Source organism: Marmota flaviventris, chromosome 14 (genome assembly GCF_047511675.1).
Source record: "Marmota flaviventris isolate mMarFla1 chromosome 14, mMarFla1.hap1, whole genome shotgun sequence".
In the NCBI taxonomy this organism is placed as follows: domain Eukaryota; kingdom Metazoa; phylum Chordata; class Mammalia; order Rodentia; family Sciuridae; genus Marmota; species Marmota flaviventris.
This window is the reverse complement of record NC_092511.1, coordinates 39,941,426-39,963,202: the sequence shown is the minus strand read 5'-3', so window position 1 is coordinate 39,963,202 and position 21,777 is coordinate 39,941,426. Positions and strand designations below refer to the sequence as shown.

Sequence of the window (21,777 nt, the reverse complement as noted above, 5' to 3'; positions counted from 1 at the left end):
TATGAGTGTACCTTTCTCCCCACATCCTCACCAACATGTATCCTTAATAATTGCCATTCTGATTGGGATGAGATAAAAATCTCAGTGTAATTTTGATTTGCATTTCTCTAATTGCTAGAGATGTTAAACTTTTTTATTCATTTTTGACCATTTATATTCTTCTGTGAACTACCTATTTAGTTGCTTAGCCCATTTATTGATTGGGTATTTATCTATTTACTTATTTATTTTTGTTCTTTGTATATCCTAGAGATTAATACTCTGAGATACTGGTGGTAAAATTTTTCTCCCACTCTGTAGGTCTCTCTTCATATTCTTGATTGTTTCCTTTTCTGTGAAAAAGCTTTTCAGCTTGATATCGTCCCATTTATTGATTCTTAATTTTACTTCTTGCACTTTAGGAACCTTATTGAGAAGTCAGTTCCTAAGCCAATATGGTAGAGATTTGGACCTACTTTTTCTTCTAGTAGGAGCAGAGTCTCTGGTCTAATGCCTAGGTCCTTGATCCACTTTGAGTAGAGTTTTGTGCAGGGTGAGATAAAGAGGTTGTTTCATTCTACTACATATGGATTTATAGTTTTCCCAGCACCATTTGTTGAAGAGACTATCTTTTCTCCAGTGTCTGTTTATGGTGCCTTTGTCTAGTATGAGTACTAGACAACTGTAGTACTCATACTCGATAACTGTTTTTATGTTGGTATGACTCTGTTATCTTCTATTCTGTTCCACTGGTATGCTAGTCTCCAGCAGATACTAGAAGATGGCCCCGGGAAGGGAAGGTCCCCAGCACAGATGCCTCCAGGCTGAGCTCTGGGTGGGAGGATGCATGGCAGGGTGCTGGGGTTCTAAGACTGCCAGATCATGCAGGGCCCTGAGGGGTACTCCACCATGGTCTCCAGCCTGGCCACTTGCCGACAGCAGCAATGGCAGCAGCAACAGAGGCCTGGGTCAAGTCCTAGAGCCACAGACAGAGACCCACAGGGGAGGGCCAGCACACACGCAGTGACTTCTAGCTCTGTAGTATAATTTAAGGTCTGGTATTGTGATGCCTCCTGCATCACTTTTCTCACTAAGGATTGCTTTGGCTATTCCGTGTCTCTTAATTTTCCAAATAAATTTCATGACTACTTTTTCTATTTCTATGAAGAGCATCAAACCTTAATAGAAATTGCATAAATCTGTGTAGTGCTTTTTGTAGTATGGGCATTTTGACAATATTTATTTTGCCTATCCAAGAATATGGGGCATCTTTCTATTTTCTAAGCTCTTCTTCAGTTTCTTTCTTTAGTGTTCTATAGTTTTCACTATAGAGGTTTTTGACCTCTCTTGTTAGATTGATTCCCAAATATATATATTTTTTGAGGTTATTGTGAATGGGATAGTTTTCCTGATTTCTATTTCAGTTGATTTGTTATTGATGTATAGGAACACAACTGGTATTGGTGTTAATTTTATATCCTGCTACTTTGCTGTATTCATTTATGAGATAGTTTGAGCTCTTCTTTTCCTATTGGTATCCCTTTAACTTCTTTCTTTTGTCTAATTGCTCTGGCTAGGGTTTCAAGGACTATGTTGAATAGGAGTGGTAAAAGAGGACATCCCTGTCTTGTTCCAGTTCCAAGAGGGAATGCTTTCACTTTTTCTCCATTTAGAATGGTGTTGACCTTTGGTTTGGCATACATAGCTTTTCCAATCACGAGGTATATTCCTACTATCCCTAGTTTTTTTTAGTGTTTTGAGCATAAATGGATGAAGAATTTTGTCAAATGCTTTTTCTGCATCTATTGATAATTATGTGATTCTTATCTTTAAGTCTGCTGATGTGATGAATTACACTTATTTATTTCTGTGTGTTGAACCAGCCTTACATCCCCGGAATGATCCCCACATGATCATGATACACTGTCTTTTTAATATGTTTTTGTATATGATTTTCTGGTATTTTATTAAGAATTTTTGCATCTATGTTCATCAGGGATATTATTCTGAAGTTTTCTTTCCTTGATGTGTTTTTGTCTGGTTTTGGTATCTGGGTGATACTAGATTCATGAAATGAATTTGGAAGGGTTACTTCCTTTTCTATTTCATGGAATAATTTGAGGAGTATTGGTGTAAGTTCTTCTTTGAAGATCTTGTAAAACTTGGCTGAGAAGCTACCTGTTTCTGGGCTCTTTTTTTGTTGTTGTTGGTAGGCTTTTGATGTCATCCTCAATTTCATTGTTCGAAATTGATCTGTAAAACAGTCTATTGAAAGTTACATGACTATCCAAATGATGTTTGTGAAGCATTTGTAATAATATAAAAATATTGTTTTGATTTAAAGAAAAAACAGGAGACAAAAGTAGATGTAAAATATGACACTATTCCTGAAAAAAAAAAAAAAAACCATATACCTGTGTTTAAAACAATACTGTTGAGAAAAGAGAAAAAGTATTAGCATAAGTTGGATGCAGGTGAGAGAACTTAGTAATAATTTTTCTTATTCTTATATTTCTCTATTCCTACATTTCTTAGAATAAATAGACTTTATTCTCTTTTAAACTACCTAACATTCTAGTTTTGCATATAAAACCAACCATGCACTTTATATCAACTAGAAACACAGAAATATGCTACATATATCAAAGGTAGAAACTTGAAGGGGATTGGTTCCAGGGCTGGGTATTGGAGGTTGGAAAGCTCTCCCCTTCCTAAGTAAAGGATCATTGCTTAATTAATCCTAACAGGAGCAGGGTCAACAGAATGGAAGCTCTTCTGTCTCCTTCCTGCCTATTAATTTCTCCCAGTTGCCCCTTGTGGCCAAACCTAGGAATCTACTGGATGCTGAGAAATATAGTTTGTATAGTCCCATCCAGAGCATCATGAAGACAGATATAAAAGGATAGATCTGTAGCTAGAAGACAGTAACTTAACAGAAACCACAGGCTTATTCTGAATAAATAATAAGAGTGATTCACAAGATATATTGCTCAAAGCCAAAAATATTGGAGTTAACAGTATTGAGACACAGAAATTTTTATTAATGACTTTTGTTAATTTGATTACCAAGCCAAAATGCTTCTTAATGGGATGAATTGAGTACAAATAAGTGTTGTTAAACTTTTAACATGTATCATTTGTTTTTATTAAAGTGATTCAGCCATCGCCATTCTACTCCAATAGATATTTTATTAAAGAAACTAATTTAAATGTACATGATAAATGAACTGTGTTGAAAATTCTATTTTTCTTCAGTTCTAACCCCCTGATCTTAATTAGCTTCTCCACTTGTGTTTCCATAGAAACCAGCAATGCAATCAATAAGATGCAAAGGTAGTAAGGTACATGCAGAAGCATTCTACAAGTACAGTAACAACATTTATTTTAAAGCACAGGACAAATTAGTATTTGCAATTAGATTAGAGGTAATATAATTCAAAATTCAAAATGGGAATGGAGTCAAACTGTAAACAAAGATGATAAATTTTCCCTGAGCTCTACTGTTTTCTGTATTCCAATGCAAAACAGTATAATTCTTAGAAAATTGAAGATCATAATTTTGCATGGCAATTCTTTTTGTTTTTCTGTTGTTTTTTAAAAATTCTTTCATGTTCTATCTCCCTGCCCCATACATGTTTTCCTACCTACAAGTAAAAATGAGCCAACATAATATATAAAAGTTACAACATAGAAGCTTTGCTTTTTTGCATGAAAGACCTGTCCCATTTTGCCGGCTTTGAACACTCCACTATCACAGGTGGGTACCAACAGGCAGTTACACATTCAAGGCACAACCCAAAGGAAACCCTTTCTGAGAGTTGCCCTTGGCTGATTAAACTGACAAACACCAACAGGGTTAAACTCTACTAGTTAGATGTGGATCAAATACTGAGCACCACAGTTGACAAGCTCATGACTGTGCACTGGGTTTCTTTGCAACATCCTAATTCAGTTGTCCTGCATCTGGTTGTGATAACTTTCCTGGGTCTCCATCACTTAATAAGAATTACTAGTAGCATACTGCCAATAATACTAGACAAGACAAATGAAAGCAAACATTGTTTACGAATGTTTTGCTTAAAAAAATGGAGTAGGTTCAAGGTTATTTCTATATACTTCTTTATCTCTTGTATTTCAATGTGATTTTATGAATGCAGAGAAGTGGATTAAGAGCTTCCGTTTATGAGAACAAATTTGTGAGGACAACTGTAATAATCCATATTTGTCATTTCCCTTTCATCTTCACTGACTTGCTCTACTCTGCCAAAAAAGGAGCTAATCCTTAAATTTGTCTTTTCAACTGTATGATAAAAATGCTAAACCAACAAATTTGGTCATCAAATTGTTCTCTTGATTTCTCATTTTTCAGACTTATATGAATGTATACATATAATATTTTATTGATTTACTGCATATGTGGTTAATTTAAGATATTTTCATATTGTGAATATTTCATATTATATATACATATATATTTCATATATATATATATATATATATATATATATATATATATATACACACACACACACACATGCACACACATACAGTGAAAGAGAACACTATAAAATAAATAATTAGGTCAAAAAATTGATACTTTTGAAATATTCTGGTGTATATTAGGGGTAAACTGTGTTCACATTATTTTTTATATTACTATCTCTTTCCTGTCTCCAAATACTGAGCTAGCCTATTGAGGGAATACACTACACAGATTTAGCACATTAAGATAATATATTGGGTTGTTATTTTCCTTTTTGAATAAATAGATATAGAAGACAACTAGTGCTTACTTCAATGTGCACACTAATGAACTTCGACATGTACAGGGTTTGCAATTACTCAATTTCCTCAACTCCATTTATCTTCAGTGCCAGTTTTCTGCGGCTATCTTAAAGCAGATCTTCATTATCTGAAACTGGATCATCAAGAATTTTAAGCTCAAAATTCCCTCTCTTAATGCAAATCCTTGCTGCATACTATATTACTATTCACAGTTCTTAGTTCCCTTCATGCATACCTTAATACTTTCCTGCTTTCTTAAACTTGGACACAGACATGTAATGTTTAGGTTGATGAAATTCAAGTAAAAATGAAGGATTACCGCTTCTAGAGAGAAGCTTTAAGTACCTTACACCTTTTCTCTTGGCTATAATTGAAAGTAATAGTCCAGATTGTGACTTTTTCATTGGCTTGGGTTCTAGAAAGTCAAATGAGAACATGGAGCAGGTCACCCAGCTGACCTCTAATGAACATAAACTGTAAGCAAAATATAAATCCTTGAGACTTTTAAACAGTGGATGTGAAAGCCAAGACTCAATGTGTTTGAAAGTTTCACTGGAACACAGCCATGCTTATTTTCTTTGGTATCAATTATGGTCACATTCCCCCTACAACTGCAGAACTGAGTAGTTGTAACACAAAGTCATTGTGTGGTTCAAAAAGCCTAAACTAATTGCCACCATTCCCTTTGCAAAAAACACTATACTAAGTGTATCTCTGCCTGTATAGTTATGTTAGTCCCTTCCTCTTTCAGTATTCTCACACTGTCTAGCTCCTTTATGTTTTAATTTATTCCTTAAGCAACCTAAATTCTATGGACAGTTATTTGATTTTTCTTGGTTTGAGCTCAAACTGAGCTCAATCTATGTCCAACTGAAAACAGGTTTAAATCCCTATTGTAGGCTTTTTTTTTGCCTTGCAAAACAGTGATGATTAGTTCTACCACAAATTAGTTCTACCACAAATGTGTTCTCCCTAACTTGGCAGGATCCAAAATGCAACTCAGCAATTCTTTAAGTCTTCACTAATTGACTCCCAATTATAATTCCTGCATTATAATTCTAACAGCTGTTCCAAACTATCTTCAAGCCCCAATTACAACCTATTCATTCATTTAATAAATAATATTTTTAGCATTTACTCAACACCAGGCTCTCTGCTAGCTCTTAGAGAAACCACAGTGAGAGAGAGAGACATAGCCTCTGGCTTTGTGAAGTGGATGAGTGGGGCAGATGCAACCCACACAGCTAAGGTATACTCTGACTAGGGTAGCAACAGAGCACAGGTATGCAGGAGTCCTTTATCACAATTCATTACATCTTATGAGTTTTGCTTTCTTAGGTTAAGAGCTGGGTTATTGCTTTCCTTGTCTCTCAACAGTCCAGAGTTTATGCCTGTGATTTGAGTTTACCAATCAGATCTACCTACATGTCAATTTAGAAAAGACTAGTTGGAAGGTAAAACTGAATGGAATTTAACCTGCCAAGAAAAGGAGACAGGTAGCCAGAATTCACTTAACTATGACAAAGGACTGAATGGTGGCAGCCTGCAGTGTCTGGGGCTGGAGGTCTTTGCTGCAACTTGCAATAACAGAGACCGGAATTGTCAAGAGGAGTGGGTGGTAAATTCAGACATTCCTGTTCATGTCAATAGAGCCTCCAAGCCTAATTATCTAGCCTTCTGCCCTGAAATATTGTCAGTTACATAATATATTCTATTAAAGTCTTTTCTTCTTAAACTATCCAGAGTGTTCTTTTGCTTATGGCTTATTTGCTCTGCCAGATAAAAGAATGTTTGAGAATATGTAAAAGAGACAGATAACTTGAGTGAGAGTAAGTTCTGCCGTATTGCCTGGAGTTATCAACATTCAAGCTGAGACCGAAATGATAGGCAGGACTGATTCAAATGAAGCAAATGGGAAACAGGTTTCCAAGAGAAGGAGATTGTTGAGAAGTGAGAGAACATAGCAAACTGATAAAATGCAGTATGACCAAGGAATGCCATGTGGATAACGAGGTGGGACAGGGTGGGAGTGGTGAAAACTGAAGCTGTGGAAATAATCAATCACATCGGTCTGATCCTAAACACTGGGTAAGGGCTTGATTTTATCTTAAGATTGATGGGAAACCTATGGGATACTGTAGATGGGATTGTGAAATAACTGGATGTGCATTTTAGGAAGAGTGGGATAAGAAGCAGGGCAGGAAGATAGCAGTGGTTTGAGTCAGAATTGCTGTGGACCTAAGAAGAAAAAGGAGCAGGAGGGTAAAGGAAGAAATAGATACGTTTGAGAAAATACTTTATAACTTAACTTATAAACATGATTAAAGTGATCTGATATACACTGTCTTAAGTGTCCCCTGTCCACCTCAGGATTTGTTCAAATATTTATTCATCTTCTTGCACTGGAGGCTATTTCAATCAATTGTGAGTAAGACATCCTGCCTGTTCCCATAAGAATAGAGGAGGCAAACAACAAATAAATACCAAAAAGTTGACTCAAGTGAGTGGTTTATGCCTTATTAAAATTAAAACAGACATCCTGCATATAGGTTCCTTCACTGGGAGGTCAGAGAAGGTCAAAGTACCACATTTTAAGACCTGAGTTGTGGGAAATGGCTGGCATTTAGGAAGTTCTAGCAGTGACCACTTGAGGTGTAGGGGTAATACGGATGGGGAAATGAGTCTGTGTGGTTTAAGAACAGGAAGACAGCAAGGCTGGAGCAATGGGGAGAGTGGAGAAGAGGCAGCATACAGACAAACAATAAGGCAAGATATGTGTTATGGTTTAGATGTGATGTCCCCCAAAAGCTCATGGGTCAGACAATGCAAGATTTAGAGAAGAAATGATTGGGTTATAGCCTGACCCTAATCAGTGAATTAATCCTTGAGGGATTAACTGAGTGGTAACTGGAGGCACGTGGGGTGTGGCTGGATGAATTGGCTCACTGGGGCATCACTATGGGGTATATATTTTGCATCTGGAGAGTGGAGTCTGTCTCTCTCTGCTTCTGGATCATCAGGTGAGCTGTTTCCTTCTGCCACACTCTTCAGCCGTGATGTTCGGACTCACCTGGAGACCCAAGGAGTGGAGCCTGCTGTCTGTGGATTGAGACCTCTGAAACCACGAGCCTTCAAGTAAACTTTTGCCTCTCTACAAATTGTGCTGGTCAGGTATTTTAGTCAAAGCAGCAAAAAAAAAAGCTGAGTAAAACATTATGGCAGGTCTGGAGAGGCCACTAAGGATTTTGGATTTTATTCTAAATACAATATTACTATATGACATTATTCCTCATCTTATCTTCTAATTTAGAGCTCAAAATGTTATTACCCAAGCCCTACTAGAATTTTCTTTTTATTTAAACCGTCCTTCTCTATCTCTAGTGTTCCCCTATTAAATGACAAATATGTTCCTCTTATTTATTAAACAAATATTTATGGAACATCCATCTCAGATGTGTCAGATACTATTTTCTATTATGGAAAAAGAACTCTTCTTGCATCTGATTCAATTCCTTTGGCATAACATTGCAGTCCACACCTTTTTCAAATGGTGATCTTCTCACCATGACCTCACCCCTTTCTACAAAAAATGTCCTGAGTGTTTCTCAGTGAAAACCTGCTTGCCAGACCCTGGGGCTTCTCGCTGCCTCACCCCACTGACTCTGCTGCCTGATTTGACTCTATTGACTATCTCATGCTCAAAGTCTCTCGTGGCTTCCAAGAAAGTGAATATACTGCTTTCCTCTTCTCAGACTTTGTTATCATTCTCCTTCACAGACTTCTTCTCTTCACTGTGCTCCACAATATCAGCTTCTTAGATTTTTCAGTTCTTGACCTGAAGACTCCTTTCTCTTATTTGTTCTAGACATTTCTTTTTTGTTTTTTAATTTTTTATTGTTGGTTGTTCAAAACATTACAAATTTCTTGACATATCTTTTCCTTCAAAAATCTCAATCCAATCTTTAGCTACCACTTCAGAAAAGAATTCACTGTTTATTTTCATTGGATTATCCCCCTGGATTCTTGAGTGCTAGGCCTGAGAGAAGCATCATCTTTCTAATACTTGAAGTTTTTTATCCTCCTCTACTCCTTAATCTCATTTAATGTGACTACAACTTCCTTTTTGGGCAATTCCCTCTCTTGTTTTAAATCATGGCTGTCTATCATGTTCCTCTTTCCTCCATTTTTTTTCCCCCTGCATGTTACTGGTAAAATTAAATTTCCTAAAAAATAAAGTACTGTTCCATCATTTTCTTGCTAAATAGACCATGTACCATTTAGAAATACCTGTGATCCCATTACACTTTGCTCTTCTAGTTTTATCTCCATCTCTGTCCTTTAGACATCCTCTGTTCTCCTCAATCTCACTTCTCATAAATTCTACTTTCCTTCCACCAATACCATTCCATATTGAGATACCTTTTCTGACTTTTCTCTTTTGTTTCTTCCTTTTGAAAGTCTGACAGATGTTTCAAGGCCTGGTTCAATTATTTTTTCCCTTTTAAAAACAGTTCTAAGCAAATAAATGCCGTATTTCCCAATAATTGACATCAGGAATTTATTTATTCAAGAAAAAAAATGTTTTTTTTTTTCTTGGTACCAGGAATTGAACCTAGGGGTGCTTAACCACTGAGCCACATCCCCAGCCCTATTTTGTATTTTAGAGACAGGTTCTCTCACTGAGTTGCTTAGCACTTTGCTTTTGCTATGGCTGCCTGTAAACTCTCATTCTGCCTCAGCCTCCCAAGCTGCTGGGATTACAGGTGTGTGCCACTGCACAATGCATATTTTTAAGCTCTAATTATTGCAGATATTTTTTGAGGTACAGCTGTGAATAAGACAAAATCCCTACTCTCAGAAGCTTACAGGTGGGGTATATGTGCTTGTATAAAGGGGGTAGATAGATAATTAATATGCACAAGTCTATAGAATATATTAAGAGCTAGGATTAAGGCTAGAGAAAAGAAAAATACAGTAATGGTATGGAAAGAGACCGAGGCTGCTGGTCTAATTAAGAAGTTCAGGAAGAATTCTGAGAAGTCCATATCCCAGAGGGAGAGTGGAATGAAGTGAGCGCGCGGGCCCCACTCAACAGTGTGGAAGAGCAATCTTTCCAGTCAGGGGAACGACAACTGCAACTGCTCTGAGGCTGCCTATACCTGGTGGAAAGGAGGAAAGGCTCTGAGAGGAGCAGTGAGGGAGGGAAAGTAAAGGAGCTAACACAGAAAGACAGCCAGGGACCACACCATGGAAGGTCTTGTAGGCCATGTTAGAAAGTGTGCTGGGGACCATTGGAGAACAGGAACAGAGGAGGGACCATGATCTGACTTAGATCCTAAATGATCACTTTTGCTGCTGTGTAAGCTATCTGGTGTAAGCCCGAAAGTACAATAAATGAAAAAGTTATTATAGTCATCCAGGTAAGAGATAATGATAGGCTAACATCATGGTGAAATCAACATCTCCTTCATGCAAAGCAACTGTTAGTAAAACTTAAAACGGGCCTGGAGGCACACAGATGTAATTCAAACTGCTCTGGAGGCTGAGGCAGGAGGATCAAGAGTTCCAGGCCAGCCTATGCAATTTAGTGAGACTCTGTAATTAGACAAAACAACAACAAAACTCCCCTAAAGCTTAAAATGTTGAACTTTGCATTTTGGGTAGTTGTCTACAAAGATGTCCCTTCACCCTGAGCAGGGACCTTGGCTGGTCCAAATCATATCTTCCAGAGCGCCCAGCTCTGGGCTTTCCAGAGACAGGCAGAGTTGAATTTACCATCCTCTCTTCAGCTGTTTCACACTCTTAGAGACCTTTGTTTCAACTCAGTTATTTTTCTTTTATAGGATACAGAACACCAATTCCTTCACGCTTGTCTCCTGGGTCTTAATTTCTGTCTTTTAGCCATCTTCATGTCCCTTCTCTGAACTGTAGCATAGTTGGCTCCCTTTTAAATTATTAGGAATATCCAATAATGATGTCAAACAGTCTTAGGTACAAACATATAAAATTCTTTTATAAACATGCTTTCTGAATTTTTATATTATTTGGGGGAGGACTTTACTGAAATGAATAGTCTGTTAAAAATATTTATAGACCCCAGGAACTGAGGCTGAATGGTTTGCAATTCTAACAATAAAAAAAAAATTAACTAGTGAGAAGCATTACTTGAAATCGAACGTGGGAAATTTTCTTTGCATAACAGCTTTCTACTGAGAGGGGAGGACTTTCGAGAAAGCAGTGAGTGTGGCCCATACATAAAATATAACTTGCCTTTTGACTAGAAGCCAATGTGAGGCCTGACTGCAAATTATCTGAGATAATTTATTTTAATTTCACTACATTTCTTTGTATGGTGGTGGAAAGAGTGATATACCTTTAATATAGCATTGTAAGGAAGATTAAAATAAATGGTATAGAGCACTTAGATGGGTGTCTGAAAAATACAGATCATAAGAAACATAACCCTTGTTTCTGGGTGGATTTTTCTTGGCTGTCCTGCTGGTCATACTTCACCATCCCACTTTGATCCATTATAGCCCTTCTATACCCTGCTCTGTGCCCCAGAAGGCTGGCTGCAGAGAAGCAGCGTCCCCTGCATCCCAGTGATAGCTGGCTTTGCGATGGGTCAGCCAGTGGGAGGTTCAAGCAGAAGAAGGGAACAGAGAGAATAGGAAGATGCCAGGTGTTCCTTTCAAGCTCTCTTGCCTTTTACATGGGATGTCTGGCAATGTCTGAGTTCCTCTTTATCATGATCCCTCCTCCTTAACTCTAGCTCTTTTCAGGCTCTGGTAACACTATTTCCTCCCCTGTTAGAGAGTGGGTGAAATTACATCCTTGATTGGTCCCATGAAAGTAGTAGTACCTTGGGTAAGTTCTTTTCCTTGAACCACTGGAGAGAAATTTTGTTTCCTGCTGGTGGACCTGGAGTGGCATACCTTTAAGTCCTTCCTTTCATTCAAAGCTGAGTCCATTCAATTGGGAAAAGATCTGAGATCCTTGGAGCAGGATTTGCATGAATTCAGCAAACATTCATGACTATGCCTCATTTGCTATGTGCTACTTTTCAAAGAACGGGGATATGAAATCACTAAGAAATAGTTCCTGCTGTTGAAGAACAGTTTAATAGGGGTGGGGGTGGGGAAACAGAGGCAATATGTACAAAGGTAAATATGTAAGTGCCAAAAACAAATATCTGAAAATCAAGGTAAAAATATTTTAAAAATTATAAGGAATAAAGTTGGAAATAAACCATCACACAAGATATTTTAGTGAATGCTTTATAGCAAAAAGATCCTTAGGATTTTTTTTTTTTTAAGGATGGATACCAATTCATCAGGCAGAGAGGGAGAGGTATATTCCTTGTTCAAGAAAATAAACAACATGAGTGAGGACTCAGGGTTATAAAACTGCTTGGTACATTGCATAAGTGTTTGGAGTGATAGGATATCTGTAATTATGATGATCTGGGATAATTAAGATATGGACAAAAAGCATGTTTTGGGAGCCTGGTAAAAATTGAGGCAGTAGGAGATGGCAATGGAGAAGCCATCAGGGAATAGATCACAGAGGATTTATATGACACTCTGAGAAGTTTGGACTTTACCCTAATAGGTATATTTTAAGTAACTGACTCATTTTAAGCAATCAAACCATACAACCCACATAATAGTATCGGATAAAAAAAAGGAATAAAAGGGATGGGGATGGCAGAGGCAACAGAATTGGAAGCTGTGAGACATGGCAGACTTGCTAAAGGAGAGGATGAGAGATATTGAGCTGGAAACAAAGAAAAATTAGACATTCTAGAAACTATTATAAGTGATGGGTTAGATTCAGTGATAAACTATGTGAGAGTAGACAAAGGCCTCTAGATGGCACTGAATTTCTGGCTTGCTTAGGTAGATGATGTCACTACTGACCTTTTGCTTGAGTGGTGAAAAGAATGAGAGTTTTCCATTTGAATTTTGCTGAGATGAAGGATTTGTGGCAGAGACCATCCAGGTTTTGTGGGAACTGAGGCTAACTCACTTTTGGAGCCCTTTTGAAGAAGAAAGATTTAATGTCACTCTCAGTCTTTGGAGAAACATAGTACTGTATGTAATGATAGAGTGAGAGAAGAGCAGAGATGGTAGTTAGGAGTAAGGTTTTGAATGCAACCAACTGAAATTGATATATATTCTACAGAACTAAACAAAGGCTCCTCTGAAATATTTAAAATACCAGTATCATGAAATAAAAAAAAAATTCCACATTAAGGAAAGCAAACAGACATGACACTGAACACAACACATAATCCAGGCTTTCCCTCTAGGATAAAGAATAGTATTGTGTATGAAAGAGAATGTTCTTTATGTCAAGAAAATAAACAGGGATCCAGGTAGGATGAAAGGGGCATGATCCCTGAAAATTACTTAAAACCATTCAGAATATAGGGAGAAGTAGTAGTGAGATGAAAAGATAAAGCAACGTTAAAAAAATGTTAACATTTGGATATTCTGAGTGAAAGGTATCTGAGAATCCACTATACCATTTTTTAACTTCTCTTTAAGTCTGAAATTATCTAAAAGTAATTTTATTTTTAAAGACTAAGATTTTAGAGACAATTTTGATTTGCATTCTAGTTCTGCCACTTTGTAACTTTATGATTTGGTGCAAATTGTTTAACCTCTTTCTGTCTTACTTGATGTAGCTATGATTAAAAATAATAGTGTCTATTTTATAGATTATTGTGAAGATTGGCTGTGACCCCATACAAAATCTACACAGCCTGCCTTGCATACCTTGCTCCAACTGTGCTTCTGTTTAAGAACAGGAACCTTAGAAGTTCTTTATGGTTAAAAGCATCTGGGTGCAAGATGACTGCCAGTTGACCTCTAATAGACCTCAAACTTTACTACTATTTGTGGGCTGAATGCCATACCCCGCAGGGCCAAGATAGTTTACAATCACCATGGCAGCAACCAGGAAGGTCAGATAAGCAAAGAAAAGAGGTGGTGCCTGCAATCTAGAAAACTTCCCAAACACCTGATTTATATACCTCCCCCTTCTTTCTGTTGCCCTGGACCTATTGTAAGCTCAAGGTGCATCGATGTTGGAGGTGGGGAGCAGACCTCAGATCAGCAAGCTCTTCTTTATTCAGAGCGGGGATCAATTGGCCAAACACCTGATGTAGCTCATTTCAGGGTAAAATGGCTATGGGCCACAAGGCTTTTGGCTTTATATAAATAGCCTTGGCAGAGCCAAGCCATGGGAAGAGTTAGTTACTTTTGGTGAGCCCTTTTGGGGGGCTGGAGTCAGAGCCAGGTCATGGGAGGAACTTTGGTGGTGAGATCATTTAGGGTGGGGTAGGAGGACAGGTAAGTAACCATATTCTTTCCCTATGACACCACAAACCCCAGTGGGTTGAGAAGTTGACTCCTATGGTAGACTCCTGTTTCTCCACTGTTTGATCATTGAATGAGGCTTGTGTGTTGACTTCCAGTTTTGGCTTAATTACTGGCTTCCTGAAGGGAGCAGACAATCATCCTACCATGAGACACTCTCTCTCATATAAGGGCCCAGCATTTTGTTGGTGACACAACTAAAATGGAAAAATAATAATATTCATATTGTGCCTTGCTTTGCAAGTGTTTTTATCTCAATGTTTGTGTCCCTCTGAAATTCATATATTGAAATCATAACCCATAAAGTGATGAGGTGGAACCTTGGGGAGACAATTAGGTCACAAGGGAAGAACTTTCATGAATGGGATTAGTGCTTAAAACATGATAAGAAATATATACATTTGATCTCTGCCCCATTTCTAAACATACAGACTCTGAAAGTGATATCTCTTTTTGTATACTAATGAGATTACTGTTGGCTGGGGGCCTCCTGGATAGTCTTTGGATGGGGCTTGATTGATATGGGAACCATTCATATGATTAGAAGTTTGGAGTTTTCAGCTTTATCCATTGGTATTAGGGGACTGGAGAGGGGCTAAAGGCTTAGTTGGTTAGCAAAGGCCAGTAATTTAATTAATCATGCCTATATAAGGAAATCTACAAAACAAAGTAAAACAAAAAACAAAAACAAAAAGCCCAAAGTGCAGGGTTTTGGAGAGTTTCTGTGTTGCTGAATGCACAGGGTTGCTAGCAGATGGTGGGGACCAGAGAGACATGAAAATTTACCTTTCCCACATAACTTGCCCATGGCAAACTTTTCACCTGTTTGTATTCTTTGTAATTCCCTTTATAATAAACCAGTAAATGTAAGTAAAATGCTTTTGTGAGTTGTTAGAGCTGTTCTAACTGAACTGGAGTGGGTGTGAGAACCTCTGCTAAATAGTCCAATGGTCAGAAGCAATCTGGGACTTGAAATTAGCACCGAATGTGGGAAGCAGCTTTGTGGAACTGAGACCTCAGTGGTGGAACCTGTTGTAACTCTAGTTAGTGGCAGGATTAAAATGAATAGTAAAGCACCCAGCTGATGTTGGACAATTGATCCATGTGGGGAAAATTCACATTTTGGTGATAGGAAGTGTGTTGTTGTGAGAAATATTAGTAGGAAAAAAATTTTACTATTCCCTATAATCCTCTCATAAAGGAAGTCCAAATGACTCTTACCTTTTCCTCTATGAGGTTACACTGAGAAGACATGAGCAACAAGCTCTTACCAAACACCAGATCTTCCCGTGCTTCCATCTTAGACTTCCTCACTATGAAAAATAAATTTCTATTGTTTATAAATCATTAAGTCAGCAGTATTTTGTGATAGGCTGAACATACTAAGATGCTAATGTTTCTAGGAAGAGTTTTTAACAAGCACTCACTAGTATTATAAAAAAATTGGCAGTTCTGGTTTCTGATGATTGCAAGGAAAGCAGTGTCTCCAGTAAATACCAAAGTCAGAATATTAGGGCAAGAAAGTAGAGGTAGTTCAGGTTACGGAAAATGGAATGAGTGTTGTAACGTTGTCTGAGGCCTAAATTGGCAGAAAATTCAGAACTTTTTCAAGAGGAGTTTTGAAAGACCTGGCTTGAATGATTAGTGTGATAAACACCCCAGAAGGAAACCCTGTAATTCTGCTCCAGATATCCAACGGATGCACCTCTGTTGAATCTCGAGGTCTCTCAGAAAGTCAAAGCAGCTGTGTATTGAACAAACCTTATCCATAGGGACAGGCACAGAAAGGAACACTTCTTCATTGCTTGTCTAAGAAGCCCAGTAGATGGACATGAAATTTGCTTCGTGGTATTGTTCATCTTTTTAATATTTAATTCTCTTTCTCTCAAAATCATCTGTTGAATATGTAGATCATGTTCTATCTCCCTTTATATTTCTACAATCTTTCATAGTGCCTTCTATATATTCAGTAAAGACACATTATCCAAAAAACTACTTGTTCAAACCTGGTGCGCACCTGTAATCCCAGAAATTCTGGAGGCTGAGTTGAGAGGATTGCAAATTCAAGGCCAGCCTCAGCAATTTAGCAAGGGCCTAAGCAATTTAGAGAGACCCTGCCTCAAAATAAAATATTAAAAGGGTTGGGAATATGGCTCTGTAGTTACACAACCCTGGGTTCAAGCACTGGTAAAAAACAAACAAAAAATGCCCCCAAACCACTTGTTCAGTGAATGATGGAATGGGTTAGTGAATGAATGCAAACACAGGAGTAGTTTTATTATGAAAAAAAAATTATTTTCATGTGATTTGTTATTGCATTTTGCCCACAAGTCTTTATATTTATGAACTTGTTTCCAGATTTGCTTTGCAATCTTGAAATGGAGATAAAAAATAATGTTTGTTTTAATTTTATAAACATGTACTATGAAGGAAGTTTGCAAGATAGCTATTAGTTTCTTTTTCTTTCTTTCTTTTTTTTAAGAACATAGGTTCTATGTTAAGAAGAACAAGGTAATGACATTATTACTGGGCACAGGAGATAAAAGAAAAGACATTAATATCCATCTTTATAATGTTCATTCTTTTCCTTCCTCTGACTGACTTTTAAAATTAATTTAATTATACAACTGTCCTATAGGGTTAATCTAGAGTGATTTTGTCTATTAAGAATAGTAAAGGTATAAATAAATAGAATTAAGGTGGCTCCTGCCTAGAAACTGTGCTTACAGATCTGCAGGATATTGACTCAGTAGTATTACACTACCTCATTCTATGAGTGCAGTTTCTTAGAATAACGATATGGAGTGTGTACCTAGTATTCTAATTAAAACCCAGGGTCATTCATCTATCTAATTGCAGCAATGCCCTCCAGGATACTTCCACTCCAAATGTACCATTCTTCTTTTGCCTGAGCAAGTGACTTTAAAACCACCTGGCTTCTTGCCAAGACCTGAAGTGAAAAATTTACTGACTGTGATATCACACTAGAAACAGCATTTCTGGATGAAAAATTGAAGAGGACAGGCAAAGAAGTGAGATTTTTCTATCAAGTTTCTGGAGATACAGCTTATAAGGTTTGGGCATTAGCTATCATAATATCTAATTTTCTCCACAAATTAATAGAAGGCATCTGTTAATAAGTAAAGACTTGCTAGAATACACGAAAACCCCTGAGTGCCTAAGAGAAAGATGAAGTTTTAAAGAGGCAGGCATAGCTATTTGGTCTGCTTTGTTATAAATTTCAACCCTGAAGGCTGGAAAACTACATTCAAGTATAGTTAGGGCTAGCAACCCAAAGATGAATTCACCCCATACTGGAACTGCCAATGCAAAACTGAAGCTACTCATACAACTTCTATAGGTAACAAGTACTTGGATGCTCTTTTCTGTCAGGATATGCAGTCGGCCCTCTATATCTGCAGGTTCTGCATGTGTGGATTCAACCAATTGCTGATTGAAAACATTTGGGGGGAAAAAGTATCTGTATTGAATACATACATTCATTTTTCCTTGTAATTATTAACTAAAAAAATACAGCATGACAGCTGTATTACATATTATAAGTAATCAAGAAATAAACTATGTGGAAGGGTGTGCATAGAATATAGGCACAAACTTTACCATTTCGTGTAGTGACTTGAGAATCATAGGATTTTAATATCCATGGGGGTCCTGGAACCAGTCCCTAAGGCATACTGAGGGACAACTATGTTTTGTTGTTAGTTTGATTTTATCATATGTGAGGGTAGGTAAAAAAAATAAAAAACTTAGAAAGTACTTCTTTTTACATGAGCAATTAGACATTATCATCATCATAATAATCACAACCATTACCATTTATTTACTTCTTAACTATGTCCCAGGCAGTATTCTAAGAGATCTGCACACGGCAACTCATTTAATCCTCAAAACTACTGTATACAGTACAGGTGATATTTTTATCTCTAATTTTAAACATACAACTGAGGCATACATAGGTGAAAGCAATTTGATCAACGTTATGTATTTCAGGAGTTGTAGAGCTGGATTTAAACATAGGTTCTTGCTTCATGGTCTAAAAATATTTTTGAAGCATACTACGGGTCATTTTAATATTTGAATTTAAACACTAGGCAATGAGCTCCCTAGTCACATTTCCATTTTTATTTCACAGTATAAATACAAGATATTTGGACTAAAGCAATATATTAAATTCAGCAATGATATTATTAACGTGTCTTAAATTAAGTGGTTGCTATTAAAAACTGGAACAACCACCCCCATACTTATCTGACTGTAATTGCAGAATGTTTTATAACTTGCACAACACATATTTTCTCAAAACCTTGCCCCACATCAATCAATTCAAAGACTTCATCCCACTTCTAATACCCCCTCCTAATGACCTCTAAGTCTAACCCTTAACAACAAAAAACTGCATCTGCTTCCCCTACTGAGTTTCCACATCAGAATTGTCTTTGTGGTGGTTTTACCTTGCTGCAGGAAATCAATAAAATTTACTTTATTTATATCATAACAGATTTCTTTATTTATGGAGGGAGCTTTTTACAATTTGAAGACTCAATACAATTCAGCTGAGACCCCTCACCTTGCTCTACTTAGGATACTTATCTTTCAAGGACATTTGCATCTGTTGATCTCAAGGTTCCTGAATCACAATAGAGAGATGAGTCACATGTTCAGTCTTACTCTGATTTTGTTAATGTTCCAGAGCTTTGAGTTTATTTTGTTCTGGAAAAATTAGACTTCGCCTATTGCAGGTTTCTTTATTCTAGGCAGATTTGTCTTTGTGGTAGGGAGACCCTCAATTGTTCCCAATGATCCCCATCTCCCAGTCCTTGTGGAATCCTATTCCAGTGAACATGGCAACTAGATATGATTCTCTGATTCTAATTTTCAGAATATGGCAAAGGTGAAACAATACCCCTTCCACGATTATGTTTTAAAACATCTCTATTTCTTTTTTGTTGTTGTTGTTCTTTTTTTAAAAAAAAATTTTATTGTTGGTTGTTCAAAACATTACAAATTTCTTGATATATCATATTTCACACTTTGATTCAAGTGGGTTATGAACTCCCATTTTTACCCCATATACAGATTGCAGAATTACATCAGTTACACATCCAATGATTTACATAGTGCCATACTAGTGTCTGTTGTGTTCTGCTGCCTTTCCTATCCTCTACTATCCCCCCTCCCCTCCCCTCCCCTCCCCTCTTCTCTCTCTACCCCCTCTACTGTCATTCATTTCTCCCCCTTGTATTATTTTTCCCTTTCCCCTCACTTCCTCTTGTATGTACTTTTGTATAACCCTGAGGGTCTCCTTCCATTTCCATGCAATTTCCCTTCTCTCTCCCTTTCCCTCCCACCTCTCATCCCTGTTTAATGTTAATCTTGTTCTCATGCTCTTGGTCCCTACTCTGTTCTTAGTTACTCTCCTTATATCAAAGAAGACATTTGGCATTTGTTTTTTAGGGATTGGCTAGCTTCACTTAGCATAATCTGTTCTAATGCCATCCATTTCCCTGCAAATTCTATGATTTTGTCATTTTTTTAATGCAGAGTAATACTCCATTGTGTATAAATGCCACATTTTTTTATCCATTCGTTTATTGAAGGGCATCTAGGTTGGTTCCACAGTCTTGCTATTGTGAATTGTGCTGCTATGAACATCGATGTAGCAGTGTCCCTGTAGCATGCTCTTTTTAGGTCTTTAGGGAATAGACCGAGAAGGGGAATAGCTGGGTCAAATGGTGGCTCCATTCCCAGCTTTCCAAGAAATCTCCATACTGCTTTCCAAATTGGCTGCACCAATTTGCAGTCCCACCAGCAATGTACAAGTGTACCCTTTTCCTCACATCCTCACCAGCACTTGTTGTTGTTTGACTTCATAATGGCTGCCAATCTTACTGGAGTGAGATGGTATCTTAGGGTGGTTTTGATTTGCATTTCACTGACAGCTAGAGATGGTGAGCATTTTTTCATGTACTTGTTGATTGACTGTATGTCCTCCTCTGAGAAGTGTCTGTTCAGGTCCTTGGCCCATTTGTTGATTGGGTTGTTTGTTCTCTTATTGTCTAATTTTTTGAGTTCTTTGTATACTCTGGATATTAGGGCTCTATCTGAAGTGTGAGGAGTAAAGATTTGTTCCCAGGATGTAGGCTCCCTATTTACCTCTCTTATTGTTTCTTTTGCTGAGAAAAAACTTTTTAGTTTGAGTAAGTCCCATTTGTTGATTCTAGTTATTAACTTTTGTGCTATGGGTGTCCTATTGAGGAATTTGGAGCCCGACCCCACAGTATGTAGATCGTAGCCAACTTTTTCTTCTATCAGACGGCGTGTCTCTGATTTGATATCAAGCTCCTTGATCCATTTTGAATTCACTTTTGTGCATGGCGAGAGAAAGGGATTCAGTTTCATTTTGTTGCATATGGATTTCCAGTTTTCCCAGCACCATTTGTTGAAGATGCTATCCTTCCTCCATTGCATGCTTTTAGCCCCTTTATCAAATATAAGATAGTTGTAGTTTTGTGGATTGGTTTCTGTGTCCTCTATTCTGTACCATTGGTCCACCCGCCTGTTTTGGTACCAGTACCATGCTGTTTTTGTTACTATTGCTCTGTAGTATAGTTTGAAGTCTGGTATCGCTATACCGCCTGATTCACACTTCCTGCTTAGCATTGTTTTTGCTATTCTGGGTCTTTTATTTTTCCATATGAATTTCATGATTGCTTTCTCTATTTCTACAAGAAATGTCGTTGGGATTTTGATTGGCATTGCATTAAACCTATAGAGAACTTTTGGTAATATTGCCATTTTGATGATGTTAGTTCTGCCTATCCATGAAAAGGATATATTTTTCCATCTTCTAAGATCTTCTTCTATTTCTCTCTTTAGGGTTCTGTAGTTTTCATTGTATAAGTCTTTCACCTCTTTCGTTAGGTTGATTCCCAAGTATTTTATTTTTTTTGAAGATATTGTGAATGGAGTGGTTGTCCTCATTTCCATTTCAGAGGATTTGTCGCTGATATACAGGAATGCCTTTGATTTATGCGTGTTGATTTTATATCCTGCCACTTTGCTGAATTCATTTATTAGCTCTAATAGTTTCTTTGTAGAGCCTTTTGGGTCTGCTAGGTATAGAATCATGTCACCTGCAAATAGTGATAATTTAAGTTCTTCTTTTCCTATTTTTATGCCTTTAATTTCTTTCGTCTAATTGCTCTGGCCAGTGTTTTGAGAACTATGTTGAACAGAAGTGGAGAGAGAGGGCATCCCTGTCTTGTTCCAGATTTTAGAGGGAATGACTTCAGTTTTTCTCCATTCAGAATGATGCTAGCCTGAGGCTTAGCATAGATTGCTTTTACAATATTGAGGTGTGTTCCTGTTATCCCTAGTTTTTCTAGAGTTTTGAACATAAAGGGATGCTGTACTTTGTCGAATGCTTTTTCCGCATCTATCGAGATGATCATATGGTTCTTATTTTTAAGTCTATTGATGTGGTGAATAACATTTATTGATTTCTGTATATTGAACCAGCCTTGCATCCCAGGGATGAATCCTACTTGATCATGGTGCACAATTTTTTTGATATGTTTTTGTATCCGATTCGCCAGAATTTTATTGAGGA

General features: G+C 37.3%; 1 pseudogene; it reads left to right on the top strand.

Moving 5' to 3' along the window:
* The first annotated feature begins 13,852 nt into the window (after positions 1-13,852).
* Positions 13,853-21,777, top strand: part of LOC114092002 (large ribosomal subunit protein uL30m pseudogene) — a 47,326-nt pseudogene continuing 39,401 nt past the window's right edge.